A 21,343-nucleotide genomic window follows, 5' to 3' on the forward strand; every position below is an offset into this window, starting at 1 on the left:
AGAGGCTCAGAAGAAACCAGCCCTGCTGACGCCTTGATCTTGGACTTCTAACATCCAGCCTGTGGTATTTTGTTATGGCAGCACTAGAAAGTATGGTGGTTTTTTTCCCTAACACCCTGCAAAGAGCTGGAGGGAAGAGAAAGCAGGTAGATCTGTTCATTAGAGAATTTCCCCACTTTCTATGGCTTTCCACCCACTCTGGCTCTTTTACTTGAATGACTCTGATGGCTGCGACTCCTTATTTGGAATATTTACGTTATCAGTTCCCCAGAGTTTGAAAAAAGTTCTGGAAAGTTAAATGGAGAAACTTTAAAGCAGTTATTTAATGTGAGTGAATAGGGCCCTAGGAGGGAATCTTCTCCAACTCCTTCATTTTACAGATTACGTAAAGTGCCAGCTGTGGCTGCTCCAGGCTGCAGCCAGGGTAGCTGGCTAGAGTATTGCTTCCCAGTGAGGAAGCCAGCAGAGCCCCTGCCCTCGGGTGCTTCCCACCTATCTGGAGGTTTGTAAGGCTTTGTAGGCCAAAGGATGGCTATGTCTGGGGTAGGAGAGAAAGCGAGAACCCTGGGTGTACTTTTTTTTTGTCTGTCCCCTCTTTTCTCCTCACATTCCCTCCAGATAAGAAGAAGTGAGCTCTTTTATGTCTCATCCTTTCCTACAAGAAGCATCACAGCTGAGTTAGGGTGATCAACTACCCCAGTATGCCCAGGACTGAGCTCAGTGCTAAAACTGAATAGTCCTGGCCGGGCGCGGTGGCTCATGCCTATAATCCCAGCACTTTGGCAGGCCGAGGCGGGTGGATCACGAGGTCAGGGGTTTGAGACCAGACTGGCCAACATGGGGAAACCCCATCTCTATTAAAAATACAAAAATTAGCTGGGTGTGGTGGCACGTGCCTGTAGTCCCAGCTACTTGGGAGACTGAGGCAGGAGAATCACTTGAACCCGGGAGGCGGAGGTTGCAGTGAGCGTAGACTGTGCCATTGCACTCCAGCCTGGCCAACAGAGCAAGAGTCCATCTCAAACAAAACAAACAAAAACCTGAACAGTCCTGGGCAAACTGGGACAAAATTGTCACCCTAGGCCTAGCTATCCTAACCCAGTGGGTTTTATTCTTCATACATTGAGAGGAACTCTGTGAAATCAGTCTGGTCCTCTGGACTTGGTGTTATGTGATGCTATAGACATTTAGGAAATCTCTTCAGCTCAGCAGATCTCAGATAGGGGAATTACTCTTTCTCTAAGGGGCATTTGGGGAAGATTGTGAGTGTTGTTTATTGCAACCATAACTGGAGTGTGCTGCTGGCATTGAGGTGAAGCACTGCCCATGGCAGTCCCCATAAGGAATAATTGTCCCACTTAAAATGCCATTGGTGACCCATTGAGAAGCTATGCCGGACTGCCTAACCCTGTTTTTCAAGCTCCGAGTCTTGCTAAATAAGTCAAATCTCCATTCTCTCCTTCTCTGGGGCCCCCAGCCTCAGTGATGTCTCCTGGGAGGTGAGAAGCTTCTAGAGAGTGTTATTTATGGAGAAAATTACATGCAGTGGTTTAATATTTGTGAAATGTTATCACTTACAAAACAAAGGCCTCAGGCTCTCTGAGATCAGTGAAAAGGGCTCTGCAGCAAGAACTAGACTTCTTAGAGAGGAGAAGAGTATGGGACAAGAGTGACGTAGAATAGAGTGTCCTGAAAAGCAAGATGGAGCATAAAGCAGAATGAGTCTCCTCACCATAGAGGCCAATGCATCTATGAGAAGAAACTGGAGATCGAGTCCAGAAACTTCTGCATAACCTTTACAGGTCAATGAATAACTATGCATATAGTTCTCGTAACAGAGCAGACCCATTTGTAATCGTCATAAAATTCCAACTGAAAGAAAACATTCAGGCATTGTAATATACATTTATCTTGGATGGACCAAATTTAGCATCAACATTCTGAAGCTCAGAGTGGGCAAAATGGCCAAGAATCTCTCCCGATAAAATGCTCTCTTCAGGAGGCTTTTCTGGCCCTGCTGCTGGAGGTAAGAGCCCTTGCAACAAAGCCAGCTCAAAACAATTTCTGGTTTACACAGAGGCTCTTTCTTTGCTATATGTAATCGTCCATTTTCTTTTTCTTTTCTTTTCTTTTTTTTTTTTTGAGACAGGGTCTCCCTCTGTCACCCAGGCTGGAGTGCAGTGGTGCGATCTTGGCTCACTGCAACATCTGCCTCCTGGGTTCAAGTGATTCTCCTGCCTCAGCTTCCTGAGTAGCTGGGATTACAGGTGCCTGCCACCATAGCTCAGCTAATTTTTGTATTTTTTAGTAGAAATGGGGTTTCACCATGTTGGTCAGGCTGGTCTGGAACTCCTGACCTCAGGTGATCTGCCCGCCTTGGCCTCCCAAAGTGTTGGGATGACAGGTGTGAGCCACCGCGCTGGGCCTATATTAGTCCATTTTCATACTGCTATGTAGAAATACCCAAGACTGGGTAATTTATAATGAAAAAGATGTTTAATGGACTCACAATTCCACATGGCTGGGGAGGCCTCACAATCATGGTAGAAGGCAAAGGAGGATCAAAGACATGTCTTACAAGGCGGCTGGCAAGAGAGTTGTGCAAGGGAACTGCCGTTTATAAAACCATCAGATCTTGTGAGACTTATTCAGTATCACGTAGGGATTATGGGAGCTACAATTCAAGATGAAAATTGGGTGGGGACACAGCCAAACTATATCACTGTAATAAAATTTTTATAATATTCGATTTTTTGGGAATATATTCATCCATGAGCTCTCCAATATTTATTTATTTATCTGTCTGGTTCTGTCATACAGGCTGGAGTGCAGTGGTACAGTCATAGCTCACTGCAGCTCTGAACTTCTGGGCTCAAGTGATTCTCCTGCCTCAGCCTCCTAAGTAGCTAGGACTACAGGCATGTGCCACCATGCCCAGCTAATTTTTGTATTTTGTTTTGTAGAGACAGAGTTTTGCTATGTTGCCCAGGCTTGTCTTGAACTTCTGGCTTTAAGTGATCCTCCCACCTCAGCTTCCCAAAGTGCTGGATTACAGGAATGGGCCACTGTGCCTGCCCCCATATTTAACAAATGGGTAGCAGGTCAGGTACATAGGCTCACTTAACATCTAGTGCAACCCCCTTCTAGCCTGTCTTCCTTTATAATAGAAGCAGAAAAGCTAAAAATATTTCCCAGACTCTTTTGTAACTAGGGTTCTAGTTTCCACCAAGTATAACCAAATGTCTGGTTTCCCTTGAGCAGTCTGGTTTATGCCTGTTGTCCTGGCATAATTATTGAAAGGGTCTCTCCTTCATGCTCATAGTCTCCAAAGGGCTTAGAGTGGTGCTGATGATTGGCTGTTTTGGCAAGTCCCTGGGCATTAGTTCTTCCAGGGCAGGTGGCAGAGTTTCCGATGTGTTACAGGTATTGATTGGCATGGCAATGGTGGCAATGCTGTTTCTGCTGGACTAGTCACATGGAATGGTTGGGCATTTTTCTGGGATGCTTTGTTTCTGACTGTGAAGCGTCTAAACCTATTCCCCTGGTCTTCCTGGAAAGTCTATAAACTTCCTCGTATACTTTTATTTCATCAATTCTAAGATATACATTTCTCCCACTTTTACGTTCCTGAAATTGGGATGCTTCTTACAATTCATGACATATTATAATTTAATTAGTAATAATATATCTTTATAATGGATTATAAAACAATGGTGTGTCTTAACAAATGATGACATCTTAGCTTCAGTGAAAAACAGTAATAAATGCCTTATTGCTTGTCTTTATCTGCTTGGGCTGCCATAACAAAATGCTATAGACTGGGCGGCCTAAACAATAGAAATTAATTTTTTCATAGTTCTGAAGGCTGGAAGTCCCAGACCAAGGTTTCAGCTGATTCTATTTTGGGTGAGGACTCTTTTCCTGGCTTGTAGACAGCTGCCTTGTCACTGTATCCTCATATGGCCTTTCCTCTGTGTGTGTGTGTGTAGAGAGAGAGAGAATTGAAGAGTGTTGTCTCTTATAAGGGTGCTCATCCTATAGGATCAGGGCCCCACCCTTATGACCTCATGTAACCTAATTACTTCCTTAGAGGCCCCATCTCCAAATACAGACACACTGAGGATTAAGGCTTCAACATATAAATTTTGGGGGATGCAAACATTTAGTGCATAACACTGATTAAATCGTAATCAAGTAGATTATATTGTTTGCAGGTGAATATCCTGAACCATATAGAATGTTAAAAAAAAAAAAAAAGGAACTTAAGATGGCTGGGATAAAGAAACTTACAGAAGTTTCCTTGATCACTTATCCTTTTTAAAATTCTACCTGGTTTTCAAAAAGATACTGTACAAATGGAGACTTTCTGATAGAGAGTATGAAATATTTCACAATGCTTAACAGTCCCATAAAAACCTGTATTACTTGTTCATTTCTAGGGTGGCCTTAGTTTTTCTTTGTCATTCATCTTTCACTCTCTTGCTATGTCTGAATTCCTCCCCTCTTTTCCCTTTTTAAGTCATAAAAGAAACTTATGAGCTATGATTGTTATGTAACACTGTATTGCTTTTTTTTTTTTTAAATACTGTTTACCACAAGGTGGTCCAGGACCAAGCAGATTTATGTAAATTGAGTAGTTCCCCTGCAATATTTCTATAACATAATGATTATCATCATCAATATCATCATCAAAATTACTGAAGTGTGTATGTGATAACTATGATAAATGTCTGTCAGCACATCTTATTGTTCTTCTGACACGTTTGATTCTTTTACATTTGATTCTTTCCATTCCCCCAGTACTATCTTACATTTGATTCTTTCCATTCCCCCAGTACTATCCTATTTGGCATTTCACTATCTCTTATCTGGATAATTGCAGCATTCTCTGAGTCTAGCCTTGCTCTCACCTTCTCCACCTATTCTCTTTATAGAGACCACAGGTATCTCAGGCATCTTAGGAGCTGTGAGGCGTGGGAGTTGTGGCTGAGCAGGAGCAGGGCCATTGGTGCTTCTGATAAGAGGTATTAGACATTTTCCCTACCTGGGTATTCATTCATATCCATTGCTTTGCACAGGAGCTGCGAAAATTCCCACAAGAAAAAACAAAACAAAACATTGAACTCTGTTCATCTGTGGGATCCACAAACATATTGGATGGATTTGTGAAGAAGTTCTGACATAAACCAGATTGTAGGAGGGACAATGGTTATTTCTCTCTCTCTCTCCTTCCCTCTTTCTGTCTCTGTGAATTAGAATTCATCATAGGCAATTTGGCGCAATGGACAAACCTGATATCCAGGTCTAATTATTTGATGGGGTGATGGTTCTACTTACAAGCTTTACCTGTTTCCATGTATAAGACTTGGGAAAGAGCTGAGTATATTGGGGTAAAACTAGGCCATTGTAATCAAGAGATGCATAATAATTAAGCGGCTTAAAGCAATAGAAGTTTCTTTCTTTGTTAACCAGTCTAAGGCGAGCTTTGCTCTGTGAAGTCATTCAAGTGCTCAGGGGCCTATTATTCTCTACTATCCCCTAAATCCTGGGTTCTAATGACATGTTTGAAACTGAGTCACAATCAATTGGTATTCTAGTTTGAGGGAAGATGAAAGCGCGTGGGGAAATACATGTGCAATATTCTAAGGTCCAGGGCTGGAAGTGGCATGTATCACTATCCCCATGTTCCATTGGTGAGAAGTCATATGGCTTAATCTATCTGCAGAAAGGGTTGGGAAATGTAGTCCCTAGCCAGGTGCCTGCATGCCCAGTTATAACTCTTTTATGATAGCACTTAGACAGAATGGATTTTGGGGGACAATTAGCCTTCTTTGATATGTTGAGTATATGTGAATATGTAGGATTATAATATGTTGGAACCCAGATGATTTTGACAGGTCCCTCTTCAGAGGGCATCTTCTGGTTCCAGCATGGAGGATTGGGGTGGTGGATCTCTCAAAATGGAGTCTTCTCTTGAGGGTTATGCATGGGGTTCTGGACCACCAGTCATGGTGACAGTGAGCTACCATCAGGATTGATTTAAAAACTCACAGGAACACCTCTGGGGGATTCCAGAAAATATGCAGGAGAAGGAAGCCAGGGAAAGGACCGGACTTCCTGTTACTCAAGCAGTGAGTACTGAGAGTATCAAGACTCAGGCTCGTTATTCAAATGTGGAGCACTTACACTAGGCCTGGGCATTCCAAGTATTCAGACTGGATTGCTTTGTTTTAATTAAAAAAAAAAAAAAAACAACAAAACCTTTCTGTCTCTTCTTGCTGCCTAAATAAAGTGCAAGCTTTTTTTACATTCAAGGCTCCTCACTGGCTGAGTCCAGCCAACTCTTCAGATCTAAGCTTTCCTCAACACCTTCCATGCTCTGGCTACACGGTGTTAATTACTCCTTCCCAGGCATGACAGACATTTTCATGCCTCTGTGCCTTTGCTCTTACTGTTTCTCCTGCCTGGGATGCCTTTCCTATCCTGGGTTAATCTTACTCATCCTTCAAGGCTCATATTGACAATCGTCATCATCAACATAATGATGACAGCTGATAGTTAAGTACTTGTTACATGACTGGCCTGTTCTAAGCACTTTACATGGCTTATCTCTTTTAACTTCCACAATAGATATGAGATAGGTACTGTTATCCTCACTTCCTATTGAAGAAATAAGGATATGAGGGAGTCACTTAGGAAGGGAGTGTCAGAGCCAGAATTTGAACTCAGGATGTTGACTCCTGAGTTGAGGTCTTGACCAATGTTACATGAAGCTTCTCCAACCCTGACTCCACCCCTGCAGCAATTTAATCTTTTCTGTGCTTCCATGAACTCAAACTGAGTGAAAGAGAGTATATTTCACCTTTGTTGTCCACTTGCTAGCACATTCTAACAGTAGATGTTAACGTGTGATGGTTAGTTTGCTGTGTCAGCGTGGCTAGCCTATTCTTGGTTATTCAATCCAACACTAACGTTGGTGTTGTTATGAAGATATTTTGTAGATGTGATTAGCATCTATAATTAGTGGGCTTTAAGTAAAGGCTATTATCCTTGATAATCGGGATGGCGATCTAATCAGTTGAAGAGCAAAACTGAAATTTCCCTGAGGACGGCAGAGTTTCTAGCCTGCTGGCCTGCCCCATGGCTTTTGGACTTACCTGGTTAGTCTCCACATTTTCATAAACGGAGTCCTTGTAATACATTTCTCTCTCCCTCTTTACTGGTTTCATTTCTCTGGTAGAACCCTGGCTGATGCAGTAGTTGTACTCAATGACATAGGCTGGTGTATAAGGTGTTAATGTCCTTGGTTTTTTTTTTTTTTGAGACAAAGTCTTGCTCTATCACCTGGGCTGGAGTGCAGTGGCGAGATCTTGGCTCACTGCAACCTCCACCTCCCAGGTTTAAGCAATTCTTGTGCCTCAGCCTCCCCAGTAGCTGGGGTTACAGGTGTGTGCCATCATACCTGGCTAATTTTTGTATTTTTAGTAGTGACAGAGTTTCGCCACGTTGACAAGGCTGATCTCAAACTCCTGATCTCAAGAGATCCTCCCACCTCAACCTCCCAAAGTGCTGGGATTACAGGCTTGAGCCACCGTGCCCAGCCCCTAGTTTATTTATTAAGTTCTAAGTCTACTATTGACTTCCTCCAGGATACATTTAAGGAATTTTCAGAATTCCCAAAGTGTTGAATATGATTACATTTGAACAAGCTTGAGGTTTTCTCCTGGATCACATATCCTACAAGAATCAGAGGGTTATCTTGCATTACCTTTTAAATTCCAAACAAACTATCATTTCAACAAAATTGGATTTATTAGGTTGATGCAGAATTAGATTGAAAGCAATGGAAAAAACTGCAATTACTTTTATACCAACATAATAATGTGAAACTAATGAAGCTTATGCTTTAGGGCCCCTCTCTTACATGCTTACCAATGTGTTCACATGGCCATTTGTTTTCATGAAGTTTTCAATAGTAAAATATTGTGAAGAAGTAAGAAGTGAATTTGGAAAGAATACTTTGAGTAACAATATATTGAATATTAATACTTTTGAAAAATTATTTGCTCGATTTGGACATACATGAAAGGTATCTTCTTTAGTCACCTTTATAATTTTTATTAAAGAAAGGAGAAAACTGGCCGGGCATAGTGGCTCACACCTGTAATTCCAGCTCTTTGGGAGGCTGAGGTGGGTGGATCACCTGAGATCCGGAGTTTGAGAGCAGCCTGACCAACATGTTGAAACCCCATCTCTACTAAAAATACAAAATTAGCGGGGCATGGTTGCACACGCCTGTAGTCCCAGCTACTTGGGAGGCTGAGGCTGGAGAATTGTTTGAACCTGGGTGACGGAGGTTGCAGTGATCTAAGATGGCACCACTGTGCTGCAGCCTGGGTGACAGACTCTGTCTCCAAAGAAAAGAAAAGAAAAAAAAGAAAATTATGAGAAAAAAATGAATGAAGTGTGAGACAAAAGTGATTAAGAGAAAAATCAATGGAAATTTTCTCATACTGAGAAGTTAATTGTAATAAAATGTTTTAGATCATGCCTAAAGTGACCATCCATGGAGAGGAAGAAATAATTTTGAGTAGAAATAATGAATAAGGTCTACAATTATTTGATAAAATGTCTGATGAAGAGGAGTGTATCACACTAGGCAAAGATTTACATTTCTTATTTGATAAAACACTGATATCGATGAAGATACTATAAAATTCATGTCATTACTGTGAAGATATTGTTGACCATATTGATGAGCAAATTATTATTATTATTATTATTTTTGGAGACAGGATCTCCCTCTGTCGCTTAGGCTGGAGTGCAGTGGCACGAATTCCGCTCACTGCAACCTCCACCTTCTGGGTTCAAGCGATTCTCCTGCCTCAGCCTCCTATCTGGGACTATAGGTGCCCGCCACCACGCCTGGCTAATTTTTTGTATTTTAGTAGAGACGAAGTTTCACCATGTTGCCCAGGGTGATCTCTAACTCCTGAGCTCAGGCAATCTGTCTGTTTTGACCTCCCAAAGTACTGGGATTACAGGCATGTGCCACTGCACCCGGCCGATGAGCAAATTATTTAATGAAATACCAATTAGTATTTAAGATTAGCCATTGCCCGAGAACATTGGAAACATCCTGAAATTTTAGATCTCATTTTTAAAAGAAACTTGAGATTTTTAAAAATTTGACAACAATCCTAAATTTTACATGGTATCAATAATGTGTTGTGAAGCTAAAAGAAACCTTTCTAAACTAACAATAAAAACACATTTTGATGAGTCATGATGGAGTAAAGACTGAATTATCTTTCTATTCTTTCTATAGAAAGTGATTTTTCTAAATCTCATAAAGAGGCAAAGGATATGTACAGTAAATGCAGTAAAGAGCATATCATAGAAGTGTGTCAGGCAGCTAATTAGTAAAAACACTTTTTTTCCTCTAATTTTTGTGATGTTTATGGTATTCAATAGCTTTAAGAAATTTGATAATTTGTAAGGATTTCGTATTTGGTTCTAAAGAGATATTTACCACTGTAAATTTCTTTTTTTTTTTTTTTTCTTTTTTTTGAGGCGGAGTTTTGCTCTTGTTGCCCAGGCTGGAGTGCAATGGGCGCGATCTCAGCTCACTGCAACCTCCGCCTCCTGGGTTCAAGAGATTCTCCTGTCTCAGGTTCCGGAATAGCTGGGATTACAGGCGTGCACCACCATGTCCGGCTAATTTTTTGTTTTTTTAGTAGAGACGGGGTTCCTCCACGTTGGTCTCAAACTCCTGACCTCAGGTGATCCGCCTGCCTCAGCCTCCCAAAGTGCTGGGATTACAGGCGTGAGCCACCTCGCCCCGCCTACAATTCTTTTTCTTATAGAGGACCCAATGTCATACGAGCACCAGGATCCTCAAAACCTAGATTTCAATTTTCACTAATAATTTTCCTCTTATCTGTTGTCTTTTTCTCTCCAAGAACCAGGGACTTGGTTTCTGGGATTTCAGAGCATATGATGACATGCAGAGAGCCACAAGGTCAAACCTCACAGCAGACTTAATTTAAATTTGTCTCAGTAAACTGAGAAATTATTACATATCCTGAATCATAGGAGCTGCTTGAGTGTAACTGATACCTCAAATGTTACGTTAGCGAATTCCAGGAATGTAGCATAAAGCTTTATCCTTAGGGAGAGTTATCTGATCTCCACTGGAAAAGTAGCTCAGTGCTAACTTTAGACTTTAGGATCTTCCAAGTGCCCTTATGATGTGATTGGATGCTGGCTTTCAAACGTCCAATTCCACTTCGTCGTAAAACAAAGGGCCTTCTGTCCTTTGGAACTGGGAAATACAAGTCAAATAGATTTGATGGGGCCCTGTCAGTTTTCAGTTGGTCAATAATTCTTGGCTCCCCTACTGTATCCAGAGATGGCTTACTGAGAACAGGGAATGATTTTTAATGATATAATCCTGACTTAAGCAAGCAGATGTGGCCTCGCGATTGATGTGTATCTATTTAGAAAGATTTTTGCCTCATAGCTAGAACAGGTAAGGTCAAAGATGGTAATCTTCCCTATGAGGAAAGGCTCAAGTTCCTTCTGCAGTCTAACAGCTTTTTCTTTAAATCCGGAAGAGGAGTTGGGAGTGGGGAAAACTTCTCTGCATAATGCTCACTTAGAGATCGATGTTAACAGGGATGCCTGGGCTCTGCCATGACCTTGCCGGTATTCTGGCTGGCCTTATTTTGGTTCTCATAGGTGACTGTACACCAGCGTTTCTGCTTGGCTTCATTCTTCCTTGGTGGGTTCCGTGGAGGAGAGAATGCAGGCATGAATTCTTGATAACAGCTGTGACACAGCACTAAGGACCCTGCAGACATTCCTGTATTGGCATTTGAGGGTCTGTGTGAGATTCCACCAATCAACATCATATTTTACTTCTCTCCTATATTTATCCTGCATTTGAGCCAGAATGTACTACTTCTGACTCAATAAAAGGAGAGTAGCACTCAGATGATCTTTTCCTAATTTGTGATTTTATTCATGCTGTTTCCTTTACCTAGAGTGCCCTTTCTTCCTATTGCACATGCCAAACATTTTATCCATATTCGATTCATCTACACCAAGTAGTTCCTGATCCTTCTATATGATTGCCTCCTCTTTGGGGGTCCTCTTTAGCACTTTATTTCTATTTTGATGAAGGGACTTGCCTTGTTCCATCTGTTGTCACCACAGCACAGACATTGGTCACCTTAGGCACCTGTGTCTGTTAAATCGGCAGTGACTATTTCCTCCTGAATCAGGTTTGAACTGTCTACCTGCAAAGCCTGAAAAAATTCCCATGATGACAAGCTGCTAGAGTTCAGGGGCAGCTGGTCATCCCTGATCCCTTCCACTTTAACTTTAAAGTGAAAATTACTTTTCTGACCTCAGGGAGAAGTCATATTTCATCTCTTAGGTGTTATGACCCCACCTTGTCCTCATACAAATTACTTCTAGGGACTATAGGCTGCTTTAGACAAAGCGTACCTTAAAACATCCACAGTTTTCTAAATATCTAAAGAGAAAAGTCTTTCTCATAATTTCAAACACTCACGAAACTTCCATGATAGCAACCTTGCATTTCCATCTGGCAATTATTACATTAGAAGGGAAGCATTTAGGAGTCATAGTTATAAACGTTGATCTTTGGCCCTCATCCAACTTTTGTGTTTCAAGTTCTTTTTCAACACACTAGATGTCACTCTCTACCCATTGAATTTCAGAGCTAAGCACTGTGGTGAGTTAATTAGAAAAGAAAGCTATTTGGAAAAGGGTCCGTAAGTAGCTGCAAAACATATTTTCAATTACTTCCAAATAGAACATTTTCCCCCACAGTTTGCGAGAGGCGTTCATTATTTCTTTGGTAAAAAGAAACCCTTCAAAACTCGTTAAAGGAAAGAGGAGTAAAGTCAGTAGTAGTCTTTTCTCTTTCCAGCCTTGTGGCATGGTGATTTAGACAGGTGTGGAGCTGTGCCGAAACACAGTTTGCCTTTGAAATTATTTCCTCAGCAAAGCACAGAGCCTCAGGAGGGGGTAGGCATTTAAAACTGTTCCCAGAGATGCAGGGAATTTCCACACCCAGCCCTCTCAACAGCACCTCAGAAAGGATCCTTTGCGTCTAAAGGAAGCATCGATGACTTAAATTTCATTTTCTTGATTTAACAGGCGTTTTCTTTTCTTTTCTTTTTTTTTTTAAGATGGAGTCTCTCTCTGTCGCCCAGGCTGGAGTGCAGTGGTGGTGATCTCCACTCACTGCAAGCTCTGCCTTCCGGGTTTACGCCATTCTCCTGCCTCAGCCTCCCTTGTAGCTGGGACTGCAGGTGCCCGCCACCTCGCCCGGCTAATTTTTGTATTTTTAGTAGAAACGGGGTTTTACCATGTTAGCCAGGATGGTCTCGATCTCCTGACCTCATGATCCACCCGTCTCGGCCTCCCAAAGTGCTGGGATTACAGGCGTGAGCCACCGCGCCCTACCAATAGGCATTTTCAATCATGAAACGTACATGCAGACCTTCTAATTGGATTGCCAAGGTAAAAGAAAACTAAAGAAATGCCAGTGCAGAAAGGAAGTTCTTTGTTTTCAGGTTGCTTAAGCTGAAACAATAAGCAGCATTTCATGGATGACTGGCACGTCGCCTTTTACTTCACAAGGCAGACTCAAGAGTTTTCCCAGAATCGGAGGACGAGGCAAGTTAGTGTGGTATTACTTTATTTAAATTCTGTTTTGATTTTACTCCACAGATGCCCCCTAAGTGACAAAACTTCTTTACAATTTAAAAACTTTAAAGGCAAGTAGGAATCATTTTAGTGGTTCACTTTGATATTGCCCTATGTGGCTTTGGTAAACCCTGGGGCATATGAATTGGCCAGGAATTCCAGAACTGCTTTTCATTTTAAGTAATTTAACTTTTTTTTTTTTTTTTTTTGGGACAGAATTTTGCTCTTGTTGCCCAGGCTGGAGTGCAATGGTGTGATCTTGGCTCACTGCAACCTCTGCCTCCCAGGTTCAAGAGATTCTCCTGCCTCAGCCTTCCGAGTAGCTGGGATTACAGGCATGTGCCACCACACCTGGCTAATTTTGTATTTTTAGTAGAGACGGGGTTTCTCCATGTTATTCAGGCTGGTCTCAAACTCCCGACCTCAGGTGATCCGCCCGCCTTGGCCTCCCAAAGTGCTGGGATTACAGGCATGAGCCACTGCGCCTGGCCTGTAATTTAAACTTTCAAGATACGAATTTAAGGCAAATTTCATCCCTAACCTTACTAAGACAATAATATCCTCAAAATGACAATAGATAAAAGTGACAGTTTAAAGTTTGGGCCTGAAATTTCAGGTGTGAATGGAACTGTTTTCTACTTCCTAAAAATCTGCGGGTGCCATGGCTTGGATCTTTGTTCCCTCCAAACCTCGTGTTGAAATATGACCCCCACTGTTGAAGGTGGGGCCTCATGGGAGGTGTTTGGGTCATGGGGTGGATCTCTCATGAATAGAGTGATGCCCTCCCTCGGGAGTGAGTCTCTCTCTATTAGTTCTTGAGACAGCTGGTTGTTAAAAAGAGCCTGGCACGCCCCACACCATTTTCATCTTTTCTCTCTGTGTGATCTCTGCACATGCCAGCTCCTCTTTGTCCTCCGCTATGAGTGGAAGCAGCCTGAGGCCCTCACCAGATGCAAATGCCCAATCTTGAGCTTTCTAGCCGTCAGAATTGTGAACCAAATAAACTTCCTTTTCTTTATAACTTACCCAGCCTCAGAGAGTCCCTTATAGCAACACAAAATGAACTAAGACAGTGGGTCCGGTACACTTGTAACAAGAACTCATGTAGCAAAGATAAATTCAAATAACCTGGGGGTCTGCTTTGCACCTGCGTGTGTGTACATACGCACACATAAAAATTGTGAGGTTTTACAAGAAATTATGCCTACTGCATTTAAGATCATTATATATGCTTTGAATTTAGGAGAATACTCAAATATGTCTTAGTCATTGGTGAAGCTTAGTCACTTGTGGCTATCCCTTAATCATTATTTTTAAATTATAATTTGATCTTATTTAGCTGATATTAGAATGTGATATGCTCAATTTTTATGTGTGTGTATGTGTGTGATGACGTTTTGAAACAAGTTTTGGTCTACTCATACAGGTCTCAGTGAGACTACGTTTGAATTATAGCTAAAACTTTTTCTTCTCAAATGACAACTTTACATATATGGAGAGTCCTCAAAGCAGGAGAGAGATATAAAAAGTAAATTGAATTCATTCATTCAACAAGCTTCTAGAGGGCACTTACTATCTCTTGATAAGAACTCTTCCCATTACAAAAGTAGCACACATACACTGTAAGAATTTGGAAAATACAGATGGGCACATAGGAGTATACACTCCACCCATAATTCCATCCTCCAGAGATTTCAACATTTATGTTTTGGTGCCCTATTAATGCTTGATTGATATATTTCTAGTTCTGATCTCTATCTATTTAAGCTATAACTTGCAATCATGTTGTACATATGCATACTATTTTATAAACTCCTTGTCTCCCATTTTTTTTGGTAATTAAATATTCTTCTGCAACACTATTTTTAATGGCTGCAAGGTGTTTTGTTATTCGAAAAATTTAAAAAACGAAGTTCCAATGGTTAAACAATCTTGTAGCTATCACTTAATGTATATTTATGATTAGTTTTTAGGATAAAAATTATAAGTAGAATTTTTAGGTTAAAGGATGAGAACGTGGTTCCTCTATGTTGCAAATTACCTTCTTATCTTTTAAAAGTAAATTTACCTTTATTTCTACTAGCAGTGCACAAACATTCCTGGATCTTTTCACTGTTGCCTTAGAGATCTTTTTCTAGTGACTTCGGATGCTTTCCTTGTCTGCTTAGTAAAATGCAAACAGGTTTGTTTAACATTGGCCTTAAGATAAATGCCTTAGCACATTAGTAAAGGAGTTTTTATATTAGGTTAAAGGAAGAGCAAATAAACAATAAAAAGTAATAGTATTGCATCTCTGACTCTGCATTTATTACAACAAGAACAGCTTATTTTTAATTACTGGTGATAAATACTTCACAGTCTACTAATAAACGTCCTGCAGTATATTTTGAAAAAGGCAATAAACGCTTTGTCAGGTGAGAATTCACTATAATTCTTGGCCTCTAAATCTCTGTTGAAAAGAAGGATAAAACTGCCAGTTTTGCTGGTGAGAATTATTGGAAAGACTGATAAGGAAGTAAGACTTAGCAAGGTTCTGAAATAATTACTGTCATCAGGACAAAATTGGGAAAATAAACCCGCACATTCATGTAGAACTAATATTAGGTCAAGTCAGTGCTTTTTCTTTTTAAACATCAAACACAGGGCTTAGGAGATAAATGAAAAAGTTAAGAATAAATTAGTTTAGGAAAAAACCCCTGGTTGGGGTTGAATTTGCTGAACAGATTAGGGATGTACTTGTATTTTCTTTGTGGCGGGGGGAATTTGAAATACTGTTTTTAGTATAGTTAGCAAAATTGGGGCAAAAAGATTCAAATCAGAAAATATGCAGTTCTAAGTTATGATCCTTATTTGTGCTGACTTTAGGGATACTACTGGGAATCAGGAAGAAATTACTTTTTATTCATTTTGTGGAACTTTCTTACTCTTATTTTCCTAGCACATATTACAACTTTCAATATAGAAACAGATTTTTTTTTCTGATTTAGAAAAAGATTATACACTCATTGTAAAACAAAAATTACATAGCACAGAAAAGTATAAAGAAAGTAAAAATCACTGTAAGTACCACTACCTAGCAATAATTACTGTCAATATTTGAGGAACATCTTTCCAGACAGCTGATGTCTTCTCTCAACAGATGCAGAATTTTACACAACCATGTTTGTCTTACATATATTGTTCAGTAACCTGTTTTTCTTTTTTTCAGAAATATATGTTGTGACCATATTTTGAGGTCAATATGTATAGATTGCAGCATTAACCTTTTTTTTTTTGGTTTTGTTTTTGAGATGGAGTCTCACTTTGTCACCCAGGCTGGAGTGCAAGTGGTGCAAACATGGCTTACTGTAGCCTTGACCTCCTGGGGTCAAGCCATCTTCCCATCTCAGCCCCTCAAGTAGCTGGGACCACAGGTGTGTGCCACTATGCCTGGCTGTTTTCTGTTTTTTGTAGAGTTAAGAGTTTTACCATGTTGCCCAGGCTGGTCTTGAATTCCTGAGCTCAAGCGACCTGCCTGCCTCGACCTCCCAAAGTGCTGAGATTACGAGCATGGGGCCTGCACCTGGCCAATATCATCATTTTTAATGGTCACTTAATATTCATTGTACAGATGTGCAGTAATGATTTTATCTTAACATGTGATTTTTTTAAAAAACTGTTAGAAAGACATGCTCTGAAATGCTTTTTTTTTTTTTTTTTTTTTTGAGGCAGAGTCTCACTCTGTCTCCCAGGCTGGAGTGTAGTGGCCCAATCTCGGCTCACTACAACCTCTGCCTCCCGGGTTCAAACGATTCTCCTGCCTCAGCCTCCCGAGTAGCTGGGACTACGGGCGTCCACCACCACGCCCAGCTAATTTTTGTATTTTTAGTAGAGACGGGGTTTCACCATATTGGCCAGGCTGGTCTCGAACTCCTGACCTTGTGATCCACCCGCCTCGGCCTCCCAAAGTGCTGGGATTATAGGCATGAGCCACCGTGCCCGGCCTGAAATGTTTTTTCCTAAACATTGCAGAAGGCATAAAGTAAAAAGTAATCTCATTTATTCATTCTTGTCCCCAATTAATTCTACCTCCCAAAGGTAACTTTAAAAAAAGATCTTCCGGCCGGGCGCGGTGGCTCAAGCCTGTAATCCCAGCACTTTGGGAGGCCGAGACGGGCGGATCACGAGGTCAGGAGATCAAGACCATCCTGGCTAACCCGGTGAAACCCCGTCTCTACTAAAAAATACAAAAAAAAAAACTAGCCGGGCGAGGTGGCGGGCGCCTGTAGTCCCAGCTACTCGGGAGGCTGAGGCAGGAGAATGGCTAAACCCGGGAGGCGGAGTTTGCAGTGAGCTGAGATCTGGCCACTGCACTCCAGGCTGGGCGACAGAGTGAGACTCCGTCTCAAAAAAAAAAAAAAATAAAATAAAAAAAGATCTCCCTAGGATGAGACAGTACTAGTAAAAAAAAAATGTACACACATATTTTCCCAGATGGGATCATTTTATCTTCTATAATTTGCTTTAAAAAATTTCACACTGTATTCTGTACATTTTCCAGGTCAGTACATATAAAGTGATCGTATTCTTTTCTGACAACTGCAAACATATTGTGGATGTACCATGATTGATTTAACCTATACCCTATTGTCTTAGTCTGTTTGGGCTGCTATAATAAAATATTATAAACTGGATAGTCTATAAACAATATAAATGTATTTATTTATTTCCCACAGTTCTGGAGGCTGGGAAGTCCAAGATCGAGACACTCACAGATTTGGTATCTGGTGAGGGTCCACTTTCTGGTTCATGGATGACATCTTCTTCTTGTGTCCTCACGTAGTGGAAGAAGTGAGAGATCTCTCTCAGGCCTTTTCGTAAGGACACTAAGCCCATTCACAAGGGCTCTATCCTCATAGTCTAATCACCTCCCAAAGGTTCCACCTCCTAATATCATCACCTTGGGGGTCAGAATTTCAACATGAATGCTGAGAGGAAACAAACATTCAGACCACAGCACCTATGGATCAACGTTGAGGTTATTTCAATTTTTAGATACGCTAAACAATGCGATAGTGAACAACCTTGCATATTCATCTTTATAAATGTTCCTATTGTCTCTTTAGCAGATTCCTGGCAATGTTATTGCTGAGTCATTTCATAGTTTGGTCAGTGTAGTCAAGCTTTTCTCCGGTTGCTTTCCACTTCAGGTTTGTACTGAGTGCTAATATTTTCATTTTCATCTTTTCTAACCTTCTGAGTAGAAAAATTTTGATAACTGTTGTTTTTATTTGTATTTCTTTCATTATTAGCAAAGTTAAAAACATTTTATAATGTTTAATGTTGGTCATTTGAAGTTCTCTTGTAATGTGCCTATTAGTGCCCTAAACTTGTTTTTTATTAGAACATTTATCTTATTGTTTTGTAAGAGCTTTTAAAATGACCAATAAACACTGTGCTTTTTCTAGTCTGTGTAAAAATCTGACTTAATATGACACGCTCTACCAACACTCACTACCTTTGGCTTAACTGATGAGACAGGAAAACGAACTATGGGTTGCCCCATCTTTGCCTTTCCTTCTATGTCCTTTTCAGTGTGGTTGGCTAATACAGTGATGTAACATGAGTGAGAAAGAATATGGTAGGGTTCCTTGGTTGTTTTTTTTGCTTAAACAGTATTGATTCTTTCAAGCTAAACTGATTCAAAGGGAAAGCACGGCCTCTTGGCTGGGTTGTGGGGTAGGGGGTCACTTATCACTGAGTTACTCTGAACTTTCATGCATCATGGGTCCACCAGAATTCTCTGCATGGGACATCACAGGTGGTATATGTGAATGGGAGGCAAGAAAAGGTGTTATTGCACATGCACACATATTGTATCTCATCTGCTTACACTCATTCTCCATTGTCCCATGAGACTTCACTTAAAAAACACAAATTCAAACATAACGTTATTAGGAATTTTAAGATGGCAACAATGGAGCATGAAATCAAGTGCAGGGCCTTCTGAATGAGGGCCTGTGGGACTGTGTAGGTTGCAGCCCGTGAAGCTGGTTCTGCGGAGACACCATACGAATTCTTGCTGGTAGCTGGGTCTGGGCCATGGTTTAGGGATCAGACCGCTGGGGAGAAAAGATAGGGACTCTGACTCTGCCAGCTGGTGTGAAAAAGGATCTGAGATCTTTGTAGTTAACCCATAATAGTCTTCTATTTCCCTAATGACATGGCCCACTCTGCAAGCCAGCGCTTTTCTCTACACATGTGCACACACTTCCAGCTGGCTAGGACATTTAATTTAACCCACTTTTGCTCATAGCTTCAATGAAGGGTGTGCGTGTGGGCTGCATGTCAAATGCCCTAGCTTGCTCCCCATAAGGAGAGTCCCAAGCTCCATACCCATAGCCCATTTCTACTCTAACACATAAATGCCCTGATAAAGGGGAAAACTTGGAGCATTTCATAAGTACACTTACAAAATAACTTTTCTTCCTGAAAGCATGTTTGCTTTCTGGCAGAGCAGCTGCCTTTATTCTACCCTGGATACAAGTGCATTCCAATGACTGGTGAGGGACCCTTTAGATAGGTTCGTAAAATGCTTGAAGAAGCTCCCAGAAAAAAAGACACCATCCAAGCATAAAGCTCTGTGATTGCTTCTTTGGAAGTCTGCATTTTCCAAACATTTACCAAACATTCTTTCCTGGTGACTTGCAGATCAGCATGGTTTATTATAAGCAAGGCCATACGTGGCTTCTCATATTCTCCCCACTGGTCTGTGGAGCGTCCTAGTCTTACTTTCCAATCAGAACAAAACCATCCATAAACGGAGAAACAAAGCTAGGAAAGCTAAGAAACAAAGACTGAGGTGAGGGGCATTTGAGTATTCTTTTTCCTCTATCAGCAAGTGAAGAATTGAACACCTTAATCCATCTGATCTCCCAGGTGGAAGCCACAAATCTTCTTTTGTTTTGCTCAGCATCTTGGCACAGTGACAAGTTCATTTTCTACTCTCTAGCATCTCTCTTGTAATCTCACCAAGTCTCAATAAGTTCACAGAGAGGGCTGAGGCAAATAACCCTAGAATGCAGGTGATTGTTTATTTATGTATTTTCCTTGTTACATACCCATCTATACCCAAGGCCTTTGCAGAACAGCTTAATAAATGTAATAGTAACTGACATTCATCACACACTGAGCTTCTCTTTCCATTTCCTGTGTCCTTAATAGATCCCTACAGAGGGTAGGGAAGAAAGCTTAGGCTATTGTCAGACAATTGTGTTACTTCCCTCTCTCCAAACTCATCAAAAATTCTTTTGCTGCTGTCTGAGTGAAACGTATTTTTGAAGAGATGACATGGGTATCGTTTGTAGATATCTTTACCAACATTTGGCCACCATTTTCCTTGACCTCACATCATTCTAACGTATTCCCAACATTTGCCATTCTCCCAAGAGCGCCTTGAATGTCAGAGGAAGGAGGCACAGGACATAATAACATCTTCTTGCACTTAGGATCATTGCTCAGGAAATTTTAAAGCACTGACCGGTGTAAGCACCCTCCATTTCTCTGATAAAAATAATGAAAAGTGCTCCGGTTTATGATTTGGGCTCTCTGTAAATTCTGATGAGGGTGGACACGTACATTTATAGAAAGAAAGCTTCTCTGTATAAGGTAAAATTTCCAGGTCCTTCCTGCTGGGAGACTTACTTATTCTCCCCCTTCTACTTCCTCTTCTACTCCTCTTTGTCCCCCACCTCCTTCTTTTTTTTTTCTTTTTTTTGAGACAGGGTCTCACTCTGTCGCCTAGGCTGGAGTGGAGTGGTGCGATCGTGGCTCACTGCAACCTCGACCTCTCTGGGATCAGGCGATCCTCCCATCTCAACCCACCTGCGTAGCTGGGACTACTGGCACATGCCATCACACCCTGCCAATTTTTGTATTTTTCGTAGAGACAGGGTTTTGCTGTATTGTCCAGGCTGGTCTTGAATTCCTGGGCTCAAGTGACCTGTCTAACTTGGCCTCCAAAAGTGTGAGAATCTCCTTTTTTCTTTTTCTTTTCTTTCTTTTTCCTTTGAATTTTGAGGGAGAGTCTCACTCTGTTGCCTAGGCTGGAGTGCAGTGGTGTAATCTTGGCTCACTGCAATCTCCACCTCCCTGGTTGAAGCAATTCTTGTGCCCCAGTCTCTCAAGCATCTGGGACTACAGGCTCACACCACCATGCCTCGCTAATTTTTGTAGTTTTAGTAGAGACAGGGTTTTGCCATATTGGCCAGGCTGGTCTTGAACTCCTGGCCTCAAGTGATCCTCCTGCCTCCCAAAGTGCTGAGATAACAGGCATGAGCCACCATGCCCGGCCTCCTTTTTTCTTACATTGGTTTGAAGAAATAAAAATCTTTTGCAAATTATTTTGATTATTCAGTTTGCTTCGATGTGACCTGTGATCACAGGGTGTATAACAACAGCGTACTCTTTGCAGTGTTTGGAAGGTCTCAATGACAACCCCTGTTCCTTGGGTTTAGACATAGTCAGCATTCAGATTTATTCACTGCCTTTTTTTTTTTTTTTTGAGACAGCGTCCTGCTCTGTCACCCAGACTAGAGTGCAGTGGTGCGATCTTGGCTCACTG

This window comes from Mandrillus leucophaeus, unplaced genomic scaffold, assembly GCF_000951045.1.
Source record: "Mandrillus leucophaeus isolate KB7577 unplaced genomic scaffold, Mleu.le_1.0 Scaffold289, whole genome shotgun sequence".
Classification (NCBI taxonomy): Eukaryota; Metazoa; Chordata; class Mammalia; order Primates; family Cercopithecidae; genus Mandrillus; species Mandrillus leucophaeus.